The sequence below is a fragment of the Parasteatoda tepidariorum genome, chromosome 9 (genome assembly GCF_043381705.1).
Source record: "Parasteatoda tepidariorum isolate YZ-2023 chromosome 9, CAS_Ptep_4.0, whole genome shotgun sequence".
Classification (NCBI taxonomy): domain Eukaryota; kingdom Metazoa; phylum Arthropoda; class Arachnida; order Araneae; family Theridiidae; genus Parasteatoda; species Parasteatoda tepidariorum.
In genome coordinates, this window is record NC_092212.1 from 29,265,832 (window position 1) to 29,279,122 (window position 13,291).

Below are 13,291 nucleotides of genomic sequence, written 5' to 3' on the forward strand. Positions count from 1 at the left end.
TTTTTTTTTTTTTTTTTTACAGAGAGTAAGATGCAAAGTTATCATAATATCTCAACTAGCGATCTCCGAGATCTGTGTATACAGTGACGTCATGAGGAGAAAAATCGCAGCTTCAGCTCAAAGAGCGGAATGAACTAACCCTGATCCCTGTAGGTATAATGTCTTGCTTTAAGAGACTTACCACGGGCGACAGAAGATTCAAAATTTTATTAAAAGACATTAAACATAGCTATTTCTCCTAGCTAAGTTTGTTCAGTTTATTACCAGATGTAGACGCAGCAAAAACAAATGTCTTAGCTGCAAATATGAATAGTTTGAAATGTAAATCACAGTGGTAGTTACGATTGAATAATAACAGCGATAATAAATAAACTAAAATGAATTGAGTTTCCACCAATTTTACATTATTAGCCGCCTGTCCATTCCTGTTTTATGCATTACCGTCGACTTTCAATCATTCTGAGTATGAATTTCCAAGTGGTAAGTGAAAAGGCGGTTGAAATACTACCAACAGACCTGCCAACGTATTCAATTTTCAGCCAGAGATTTTTCTCATACATTTGAAGTGGTAGCAGACATTTTATTCAAAACATTTACGTTAAACGTTTTAACATTTTATTCAAAAAGATTTCTTGACACAATGCATAAATAATTAAAACATGTACATAAAATGTATAAAAAAGCAAGCAATATTGTTGTTATTGTTGTAGTTAATTTACGTCGCACTAGAGCTGCACAATGGACTATTGGCGACGGTCTGGGAAACATCCCGGAGGATGATCCGAAGATATGCCATCACAATTTTGATCCTCTACGGAGGGGATGGCACCCCCGCTTCGGTAGCCCGACGACCTGCACACGAAGTCGATCACGTTACGGTGGAACAGTTCAACGAGGACCAATACCGCACACCCGCTGTCCCTACGTAGACTGATCCAAGTGGTCACCCACCCGCACACTGACCGCAGCCAGTGATGCTTGACTTCGGTGATCTGCTGGGAACCGTGTCTTAACGATCAGTCCACTGCGGGACGCAAGCAATATAGTCTTCAGGTGATGGCGAAATTTTAAGAACTTTACTTACTAGAAAAGACCTTACTCAGAGATGCCAACTGCTCCGGACACGCCAAAATAATTAAAAAAACGGTAAATAACTATAAAGTAAATTTCGCAAACATTTCACTATTTTTGCTTGCTTTTAAAAGGTGTAGCATGACATATGTACTACAAAGTGGTGAATTATATAAGCCTACGAATTATTTAGAAATAGTGGATGATAAAAATCTACTAAATTGAATTTATTAAACCAAGAATCACAATTGATAAACTACCACTTTAAAATATATATTTGCTGTCCGGAGCAAGTTGGCATGTCTGTAGCTTGTTTTTATTAATTAAATGATGTATTTTTGGTTGGCATCTCTGCTTACTGAGAACCTTTTCACTTGAAATAATGTGAGCTAGAGCTTCTGGATTGGCAGCTCTGTCGTATTATCGCTTGAAATATGGACGCCAACTGCGTTGCTTTCAACGAAATATTTTATTGAGTGGTTAAATATTAAAGTAAAAACTTTTAGAATTTTCATTAATTTCGCACAAAAAAGGGGAAAAAAATCTCACAAGAGGACATAAACAAAGAGGACTCTTATATGAAATGTTGAGATTTTCTCATATAGTACTTGGAAAAGTATGTAACTTTATATCAAATTGATTGAACCATATATCATACATTATAACATGAACCTGGCATAAAGCGACCTAGCATCATTCTCTTGTCAAATGAAACAGGGTTCTTTGCAAGTGGCATATTCAGAGATGCCAACTGCTCCGGATTCGACAAAATTTATTAAAAAACGGTAGAGAACTACGAACTAAATTTTGCAGATTTTCAACTTTTTAAAAGGCTTAAGGCTTCTTAGCTGTAACAAAGTAGAGTATCAGATAAGCATAGCTGTCATCTCTTTCGATTTTCCCGGAATATTTTATTTGCATATTTAAAGTGGTAGCAAAACTTGTGTTATTCCATTAAACTTTTTGAATTATAATAACAATTTTAAATGAGATTTGCCAACGCTACATATAAATAATTACAACAAATATATAAAAGCATAATATTTTTAACGACGGCGAGTTTCAAATTGGTCAAAATATAATAATATTTATGAATAAGATTGTTTTTCGGTGATTGTTACATTACCACTTGATAAGTCCATTCTCGGAGAGAATGAAAGTTGGCATGTATGTATATGCTTTTGAAATATTTAGAATTGTTGTGAATAAAAACCCTATTTACCGAATTTACAAAACTAAGAGTCATATATTTTATTTTATTTTATAACCGTCGTTGAACAGCCGACCCAATTTCGGGTTTACGACTACTAATGTTCAGCTCCTTAGCCTTGTAATTTGAATCCAATCCAGAAGACAAGGGAACTCCTGGATCAAGTATTGGGAGAAGTATACTTTCGTGGAGGACTTTTCGACGGAACTAACCGGCATTTGCGTTACATGGAGAGGAAGACCACAAGAACCTCCCACGGTTAGCCTGACGGCAAGGGGATTCTAACCCATGATCCGTCTACCAGCTCAGGATATTTCACGTCAGCACTGTGGTCGGTGCAAGCCAGATACGGAATTCGTATCGACCAGCCATCGCCGGGATCGAACCCCAGTTCACCTCATTGGAAGGCGAACGCTCTATCCCCTGAGCCTTGCCAACTGTNCCCATGATCCGTCCACCAACTGAGGATATTTCACGTCAGCACTGTGGTCGGTGCAAGCCAGATACGGAATTCGTATCGACCAGCCATCGCCGGGATCGAACCCCGGTTCACCTCATTGGAAGGCGAACGCTCTGTCCCCTGAGCCTTGCCAACTGTAACGCTTTTTGCAAAATATTTATCGACATCTAAAAACCAAAGCTTTCAGAATTTTCCGTAATTTTGCCAATATTTTTAAAGCTTCACCACGAAAGAGCAGGAACCAAATGGCGTTGCATATGAACTTTCAAATCATTTATATGTAGGGGTGTGGAAAAACAGTTAAAATGAATAAAAAATAAAATAGCAAAACAAAAACATAGCTTGGTTCTTGGTTTAATAAATTCAATTTAGTAGATTTTTATCCACTACTATTTTTAAACAATTCGTAGGCATATACAATTCCCCACTTTTTTCAGAAGTGTTTTTTCAGAACCTTTAATAAACCAGCGAAATCTGTCTATATTTGCAAATTTTGTTTGTAGTTATTTACCGTGTGGTCTGACGTTCAAGTCATGTAAAATTAGCGTGGCATTCAACGTGTTAAAAGAATTTTGTCCTTCCCTAAACACAATTCAAAAAGACACATATAACAGGGTTCCTACAATATGAGAAAAAATTAATTAGTGGTAGCTAAGATTTTTCAAGACTGCTTAAAAATGCTTATATTTATGTTTATTTCGTGATTTACGAAATTATTCCGGAGTTATTTTTTGATATCATAGATATTTCCTTTGAATTAAATATTTACTAGGAGGCTTCGCCCTCTGCTCGCTGGCGCTCGCCAACCCCGGAACTGCTATCGCAGTTCATTTCGGATTGCTTCGCAATCCGATGCTCGCTCATTGGATACGTTCTTAACGTCTAGCTTTTGTATACTTTTTTGAACACTGAAGTTCCGAAAACATTTCACTGTAGAAAATTCTAAACCTGTGCATTTCAATATTAATTTGATATTGCAAACAGTTCACATATTTTTCTTAATCACACTATTCTAAATTTCAGTTGTTGAGAAAACTGTTGTAAGTTTTGCTTTAAAATCTTTCCCACCAGAGGGCTAAAACTATGTGTTGTAAAACAATATGAAATAGTACTGAACGCCTGATGTAAAGCATCGGCTTCGATGAAGATAATTTTGTGAGAATTTTTTTGATAATTCGGTGAGAATTCACTCGATTAGACATATGATGCTATCCACGTGCTCTTGCGCGCCGAAGCCTATGAATCAAAACGTATTAGCGTTTTATATCATATAGATTAGCCATATGATGCTCACTACGTGCTCTTGCGCGCCGAAGCCAATCAATTAAAAAAACCGTTGTCAACGCGAGAAAAGAAATATCATCGGTTTTATTGATACATACGTACATATTAGCGTTTTATATAATATAGATTGATAAACATCATTTAAAAACATCTGGATATATATTTCACATTTGTTACTACTTTAAAAAATATTCCTGACCTTGTGAACCCTGTTTAAGGTCACATAGACGAATGTTTAAGTTCTTAAATTTTGATTTTATTTTCTTTCTTAAATATGTTTGTTTCAAAATATTCTGCTTTAGTTCACTACCATTATTAATTATATAATATGCAAGAGCATAAATAATTCGCAAAAGCCTCTAACTGCATATGTTGAATTTTTTCTCCTTTTTAATGCTAACCTAAATTAGCTTAAATAAAATTTATCAATTCGTAATTTGAAAAGAAAGCACAAATTTTGCTACCACTTTAAAAATAAATATAAAATATAATAAGAAATTCGGAAAACTTTTATCAATAATAAGATTGACTGCCAAATCATTATACATAAAATTTAAAAATCTGCTAAATTATAAGAAATTAATACATGTTATAATCACTTTAAATGTAACAATGAGATGCTACGAATAATCCGTAATGGTTAGCAGCAATGTTTATGTATCATTATACAACTAAATTTAGTGAAAAAAATGGAATCAATATTCCAAATAGTTAACCATAAATTTCTGCTGAGTCATCACCTCCTACATCAAGAAGCCACCACTCGGTCTCTTATAAGTAGCCCGCGCAGACTGTTTAAAAAGTGAACCAATTGTGCGCATGAACTCAAAACCTTTTATAGAAGTATTTGAGAGAAATTTATTATATATATATTTGAGAATTGAATCTGTAGTGGTTGACAAGTGAATAAGGCAAACCAATAATATTCATAAATTAAATAAATTTTTAGTCATATATTTGCTACCACTTTCTTATTTTAACTATATTCTATATTAAATGACTCGTTCAGTAAAATGGATTTCCTACACAGTAGTCTGATCGGACTACCTGTAAAAAAATCATGTGGATGCTTTCAGTTATAGGAGGCGTTGGCTGAGATACCAACTGGTCCACTTTTTAAAAAAAATTTAATAAATTGGTAGCAAGTTAAAAAGTGAAACCTGTAGAACATGGATAATTACGCCTACTCTTTAAAAGTATCACCACGAGATTACTCCCATAAAGCTACATTTCAGAAGATATTTTGATTACTTAAAATGAAATTTACTTAAATTGAAAAATACGAAACTAAATATAAATTAAAATTCGCTACCGTTGGAAAATATTTTTTACAAACCGGGCAAGTTGCCATCTCTGCAAAGTATATTTTTTGTCTCCTTTTTTTTCGTTTTATTTATTTATTTTTATTTAACTGTATTAATATATGAGAGAAACAAATATTTATAACGTTTTGTTTGTTGAGGTAGATTAATGCATAACTCTCAATCTCACATTATTTCCAAGCCTTAAATTTTAAAAATAGTTTTTTTTTTTTTTTTTTTTTTTTTTTTTTTTTTTTTTTTTTTTTTTTTTTTTTTTTTNGCGAAGTGTGAAAAATTACGCCATCAATAATAAATACATGTTAAATTAAAAGGAGAAAAAAAAACTATCTGAATAATAGTATAAAACAATTTAATCCTTTGCATTTCAAATACTTTAAAATGCTGTTTAACACGTTGAATGGCACGCTAATTTTACATGGCTTGCCCGTCTGGCCAAACGGTGAATAACTACAACTAAATTTGGAAATATTAGACTGATTTTGCTTTTTTTTTTTAAAGGTTNTTTTTTTTTTTTTTTTTTTTTTTTTTTTTTTTTTTTTTTTTTTTTTTGAAGGTTTCGCAGGACTTATATATAAAAAGTTGTGAATTATATAAATCTACGAATTGGTTAGAAATAGTGGTGAATAAAAATCTACTAAATTGAATTTATTAAACCAAGAATCAAAATTAATAAACTACCCCTTGAAAATATTTATTAGCTGTCTGGAGCAAGTTGGCATCTCATGTATGTAAATAAAACTATTTTTGTGTGCTTTATATTGTATTAATTCCTTCAAACCATATTAGTAACGATAATAATATTTAAAAAAAATTTAAAGCATAAAAAATTGACTCGTATAATGTGTTTCTAATAATCTTGTTTTCGCCGGGCACCGGTGACCCCCGTGGAGCTACGAACAAACTCAGTGCCGGTCACAGATGACCCCCATGGCATTCAACGTGTTAAACTAGTACAAGCATTAAATTAATTAAAATACATAATGCAGTATTATTCGATAATTTTCAAAATTCCTAAATTATTGAAGTTTTCCAATTAATAAAGTATAAAAAAATTTTTATTTTAGAGTGGGGACTGTGGATAGTGCCACAGACGTGATATCTGAGGGCAAAGGGTTAAATTAATTTATTAGATTCAAAATAATACAACCTCTAAAAATAGTAATAATTATTTGAATCAATGCTTGTATTAATATATGAAAGAAGCAAATATTTATGCATTTTGTTTGAGGAGAGGTTGTTATAACTCCCAATCACGCATTATTCTCAAACCTCGAATTTCAAAAAGAAAAAAATATTCCCTTTTTTTTTGGATCTTATAAAAATAATAAAAATGGAAAAAAAAATCGTCAACGAAGCGCGGAGAATTTAGCCATCAAAAGTCACATAGAGAGGCGTACACCTAATTTTTCCACATGATTCGAAATCACGCCCCTCGAGGAACGTGATGTTTAACTTGGGAATATCTCCATGGGCCAAAAGTCCCCTGAAAAAAGAATTGAATGCAAATCTATGGGTGACAAAAAATTGTCGCGTGGCATTCGAAAGGAGAACCTGTTCATTAGCTTGGCGACCATTGGCGTACTTTGCAGGAAACGTTACCGATGGCACGTGACCCGTCCCCTCTGTCGTTAGGGGCAAAATATAAAGTAAAATATGAGAAAAATAGCAGACGATCAGTAATCATTCCCTCTGGATGTGTAGAACATCATCTAATGTGAGTCACATATGGGTAAAAATCAAAGAACAAATATTAGAAACGCGGATAATTTTTCTATTTTTTTTTTTTTTATTGAACCCCCATAGTTTGCAGTCAGAGGGGTCAAGTGAAGTGAAGTGAAAGCAAAATGGGGGATTTGTCAATTCCTTCGGGGTAAAAAGTTCAATAAAATTGGCCTTAAAGTATACATTGTTTGACTTACTTGTGTATGTAGTTAATTCCATACAAATTGCCATTTTTATATTTAAATTACGGTTTCAAAAATTAAAAGGACAAAAACAAAACATGAATATCATTATAGGGATGTTAATCAACAGTAAAAATAAAAATAAAAAAATTCTTTTTTTTAAGTACATTGCTATTAAACTAATTTTTTCAACATAATTTCATATTATACATTTTCAATATTTCTTAGACATAGTTTGCGAACTAGCAAGTATAATTAACGTGCATTCAAACTGCTTTTAAAAATTCAAATTGAATTTTTAAAGTTGTTTTGTATTTTGTAAATATATGTAGTATTAAATCAAAATATAAAATTACAGTACAGATTAACAATAGTATATATCTAAATAGATTGCATAGAACAAAAACAAATTTTAAAATTATATTTAAATTTTTAAAATTAATTTGAATATAAGAAAAATATACAATTGCAATTAACACTAAAGATTTTTTTACTTTTTATTTACTATTAACACAAATTAAAAAAATTTTTACTATTTATTTATTATTAACACATATTAAGAATTGTACTTGAATATTATAAAGTATGCTGCTGTCACATTTAATATCTGAAAATAAAGATATAAATTTAGTTCTTTCAAAAAATGCGCGAATTAAATTTTAAGAGAAATTTAAGCAAGATATCCGTTTTCATGAATATTTAAAAGAAATATAATTTTTCTGTTTTTTTATTTGCTTTATTTATTGATATTATTATTATTTATTTATTGAATACTAGTTTTGTGTAATATATTTTTAAAAATAAGTACCTGCTTTACATTGTTTTTCCTCATTTTTATGAATATTTTGGAGAGAAAAATTTAATATTTTAATTTTTTTATTATTATTCATTTGGTTTTTTTAAAAAATGATATTAGGTCTACCGAAAAGCTCTATCCACGAAAGTACACTGTCAATTTTGTTGTGATGCAAAAGCTTGGTTTATAAAGGAAAAAAAAAATGTATTTGGCCCTTTAATCTTACCCTTAATTATATAAAGATAAAAAAGAAGGCACAACCATAAATGTCTCAAAAGTACACATGGAGACATGTTCCAACTTGAAACGAAGTTATCAATCCTAAGATTTTGGTAGACCTAATATAGCTCATTTGGTGAAACAATGACGTAACTGCAAAATCAAATTACGTCATTGTTTCACCAAATGATCGAAATAAAAAATATTATTTTCCTTTGAAAAACAGCGACTAATGGCAAAAAAAGGGATAAATTCGAATTAATTATTTATTTATTTTATTTATAATTATTTTTCTTAGCATCTCTTTCGATATTTTAGCCGGAATAGAGTGTTCTATACATCGCTCATATTGTGAAACAATGACGTAACTTCATTGGTGAATCAATGGTTTTGCAGTTACGTCATTGTTTCACCAAATGAGCGATATATACATTGAAGGGTGAATGCCATACCACTTTTTTATTATTAAAGTAACTTTTGTAACATGGCTAAATAAGGCGCGCATTTTAGAGAACAAAACTTTGTGATATACCTGATAGTTTTACGTAATAGTTTTTAAAAGTAACCACTCAAACGATTTTTTTTTAAATTGAAGCATATTTAAAAATAAAGATACTAAAATAAAAATCGCAATTTTAAATTACTTTTTCAAAGATACTAATTCTATTAACAAAGATACTAATACTATGAAGATAAAAGTTCTTATGGAAAGATTTAAGCGAATCTAAAACAACCCATTATGATTTATTGCATATACAGAGAACATTTCCGCTTAGTTCTTAAGAATTTCAAGCTTAATACATTTGGAAGACAGGTAAAGCAATTGTTAGTAAACAAAATTTATAAAAATATTTGAAAATAAAATATAGCATCAATAATAAATCTGTCAGAGAGGGGGTAAGCACCTAATAAATCGAACAAAAAGCAGTAATCAATGGGGGGGGGGAAAGTAATTTAAAATTGTAAAATTTTCTCAGTTATTTCTTTTCGATATTTATTAAAAAGGAACGCGTAATAAATAACTGTTTAAACTAAGAATTCATGCCTACGAATACCCGGCCACCTCAGTAATTATGTGGTAGTTACTGACTCAATAGGTATAATAAAAGTAGTTAGTTGTTAATTAGAAATAAGGTAGATGAAAAAGCAGGGCTACCAACTTATGGCTCGAATTAGAAAGAGAATTAGGCTCAAGGTTACCTCATTTGTTTTCTTTTTCTTTTCTTTCTTTTTTTCTTTCGTACAGACACAGTACACATACAAAAACTCTTCCTTTTATTACCTGATTGGAAACTTCATTCACTTCAAAAATATACAAATATGAAAACAGTCGGCATGTTCCAAGCTCTTCAAAAATATGCTCCCATTTACAAGACTTGCCAGACATGAATGTAAAAGAACCAAAAATGATTTGAAATAAAAAGCGTTAAGTTGCCAACAGAAAATGGAAAAATAAGGAGGAGAAGCAAAACTTGAAAAACCACAGTGGTCGATAGAGAAAAAGATGAAAAACAGAGCAAGAAAAATCACAGCAGCCGAGAGGCAAATTACGGTAAAATGCATTTCCACGCGTTATGGAGAGATTGGAAGGAACAAATGCCGTTAACAAGAGAATCAGCATTCAAATGAAGTTTTCAATCAGGTTATATCTTACCGTTTCAATTTCTTGAGATTATTTGCTTAATCTTCCTTTTATTGTTATTGATTGATAATCAAACATAGTAAGTTAATATGTTTCAAAATATTGATATGTATACTTTTTATTCCCTGCTATTTTGTAGTATAGATCAGCATAGGTTTCATTGTATTATAAAAAAGTGTACAATTTTAATTATATTATAGAATATAGCATGATATATATAATAGTATAATACAATAGTATAGTTTTTTTAATAGTTGATACGTTTCAAAACATTATCTATATTTTCTATGCCCTGCTGATTTGAAACAATTGAGATCAGCATAGGTTGTCTTATAAAAAATACCATAATATAATTATATTATAGTATAATATGTATAATAGTATAACACAATGGCACAATAGTTGATACGTTTCAAAATACTTATATGTATACTTTTTATTCCTTACTATTTTATAACAATTTAGATCAGCATAGGTTTCACTGTATTATAAAAAAAGTGTACAGTATAATTATTATAGTATAATATACATATTAGTATAATACAATAGTATAGTTTTTTACAGTTGATACGCTTCAAAATATTGATACCTATACTTTTTATTGCTTGCTATTTTGTAACAATTGAGATCAGCATACGTTTCATTGTAATCTAAAAAATACCATAGTATAATACAATAGCATAGTTCTTTATAGTTGATACGTTTCAAAATATTGATATGTATACTCTTTACTCCTCGTTATTTTGTAACAATCAAGATCAACATAAGTTTTATTCTATTACAAAAAATTAAATAGTATAATTATAATTATGGTATAATATATAATAGTTTAATTCAATTGTATAATTTTTTATAGTATAATGCCCATTTTATATACATCTTTACTGTATATTATTAAAAAGAATAAATCAAAGTAAACCTTAAAAACAAGTTTTTAAAACAAGCAAGGTAGAGGGGGAGGGGAGAGAATCTCGAATAAAGCATTTTCCTCTGCACTTTTTTTTCACGCTCTGTTCATAGAAGCGATAAACACATAAGTTTAGCAAACACGGAAATTAGTACATCTCATAACCTAAATCTTTTTGATGCCCTAGTTGAGGGGGTCTCTGAAGAGGCTGCCTATAGGGAATGGTGCACAGTTCACCATACGCCACCTGTTTTTAACCCTTTGAAGAACTGCGAAAATTCACTCGGTGATTTATACTATAGCGTAAACTACTCCAACCGTATGTTGTGCAATACTTCATTGAATGCAATCATAAGAGTGGAAAATGTTTTCACCAATCGTCAAAACGATATTTGTTTTTCAAATTTTCCATCTGTCTCCAATTGTGACAATTGCAGCTTTTAAAAAAAATCAGGAAGTAGGAATGAAGTGTAGAAAATTTGATTGTTTGAAACTGATTATTGCACTTGTATTTGATAATATTGATTTTGCCGTTTGTTATTAGGGATAGTACGAAAAAATGGAGAAACTTCTTCAGAACTATGTGTTCGAAACGAACGATATTTTTATTGTTACGACAACGAGTTCAACAACCGTTCTCGATTTTTTTTTTCTAACTTTATTTTGGTGATCGAAAATAGGTGGCCATTTTCAAAACTTCCCAGACGTGAATGAAAGGGATTGATTGGAAATAAAAACTTATAGATGTCAACGAAAAATTGAAAAATAAAGTAAAGACACAAAACTAGAAAAGGCCACAGTGGCAGCGAGAGAGAAAAAGGCGAAAACAGAAAAAGCAAAACCAAAGTAGCCAAGAGGGGCCAATTGGGCGAAATGCATTTGCACACGCTATACACGGATTGCGAGAAACAAATGTCGGTAACAAGGGAATCAGCATTCATATGAAAGCAAGATTCCAGGAAATCAAGATGAACTGATGTGACGGGGATGGAAATATTTTTGGCTCTGCCAAATTAAATTTAAACCCAAGATTCCAACAATGTGCCTAAACAATTTCAAACCACTTTTGTTTCTTTTCATTCACGTCTAACAGTTCTTGAAAATGGGAGCTTATTTTTTTGCACTTGAAGTATGCCAATTGTTTTATCCAATTAATAATTTTTTGAAGCAAAAGTAGTTTTTAATCAAGTATCACTGTAAGTTGAAGTATGTTTTTTAAGAGTGAGGTTTTAAGTTTTTCTCTAAATTTATTTTGAACAGTAGCTTAATGCGCAATTAGAAAACATTTGAAACTATAACCAATTTGAATTGAGATGAATAAAAAAATAAAAATAGAGAAAACAGAGTTAAAAAATAAAGTTAAAAAATAAGAAAAAAATAGAGAAATAAAACTTGTTAAAAAATAGAGAATTTTTTGTTGCTATGAAGCATCTTTGTTTTTTAATGAAATTTTAAGCCGACGGTAATTTGGAATCCTACTTTAAGTCAGGGCAAATAGAGAAAATCTAGAAATTTTTTTCCCTTTTAATTTACTTTGTGTTTCGTTACACATATGCATTATATGTGTAATATTTTTACAACGTCTATCCCTAACTAAGACATTTTGCGACCTAATTTAAAGATTTCAAAAATAACTGGTGTTAAATGGCTTATACCACGAGAAAATTTGTCTTAAGGTATTTTGCATGTAAATAAATAAAAATTCAAAATAAAATCAGAATAAAATGTGTCCATAAAAATAAAAAAATTTGCATTAATTCATTATTTATACCTGCTCATTCACCTGGTTACTTATAACTTGAAGCACGAAAACATTATATGAATTGTTTAGAATTTCCTCCCCCTTCTTTTTTACATGAATTGCATTTTACGACAAATGAGTTGCATACCTGCCAACTTTCACTCCTTCCGAGAATGGATTTTCAGAGTGGTTGTAAAACAATAAATGAAAAACAATCTGACTCAAAAATATATTTATGTTTTGATTTCGATGAAATTCGCTTGCGCAAGGATTATTATGCTCTTATATATTTATTGTAATTATTTATATGCAGTGGTGGTCAAACTCATTTATAATTATCATTATAATTCAAAAAATTAATTGGAATAATCTGAGTATTGCTACCACTTTAAATATGAAAATAAAATCTTCCGGAAAATCCGGAAGAGTTGGCTGGTATGGAGTTGCCACTATCAATTAACAAAAAAGAAATAAAAAAGTAAATAAAAAAACATTAAAAATATAACATTAGTTAAGACAAGCCGCGTGTGATAGTTCATGACATGACTGACATGTTTACCTCATTTCTCGAAAATCGGAAGTATCATTCAAACGGCAACGGACGCTAAACGAAATGAAAAGGAAAAAAAAATTTGTAGGAAAAAATTCGCAGCCTTTCTTTACTACAAGCAAAAGAACAACCACACATAACGCGGGACTCGAACCTCGAGATTAAGAGTCTCGTGCTCTACCGAC